Consider the following 581-nt stretch of genomic DNA (forward strand, 5'->3'; position numbering starts at 1 on the left):
GGAAGGTTTTTTTTTTTTTTTTATCTGCCCTTTTAGAGCGAGGAAACATTTGCGTGCGTGAGGGCTCAGCAACCTTCAGGGCCCTCCAGGCTCTGGTGCGAGGCAGGTATTGAGGTGCTTGGTGAGGAGGGCTAGGGTAATCAGACTTGGAAGGGTGTGACTAAAAGATAAAAGAGCGCCTATTGTCATAATCTATAATACAATGTAATCTGAAAAAAAAAAAAAAGAAAAAACCCACCAGAACCCAAAAACTTGAATCACTATGCTGAACATCTGAAACTATACTTCAATAAAAACAAGTAAGTAGATGCAAATTTATAATATTGTTTAAAAGCACTTAACTTGCCCTGGGCATTTTCCTCTGTGAGGTTTGGGTTAAAGTGAAAAATGAGGGCGAGAGGGGTTAAGACATTTATGTAACTCAGCCCTTAAGTAATTGAGTCAGAATTTGAACCCAGGCCATATGTCTTGCTTCCAAGATTAATGCTGCCAGGCCAGAAGGGGCTTGAAGCAGGGCGGTTAAAGGATTCGGTGGCATATATATATATATAAAGGTGGCAGGGAAAACATTCACTCATTCA

The sequence above is a fragment of the Cervus canadensis genome, chromosome 10 (assembly GCF_019320065.1).
Source record: "Cervus canadensis isolate Bull #8, Minnesota chromosome 10, ASM1932006v1, whole genome shotgun sequence".
Lineage (NCBI taxonomy): Eukaryota > Metazoa > Chordata > Mammalia > Artiodactyla > Cervidae > Cervus > Cervus canadensis.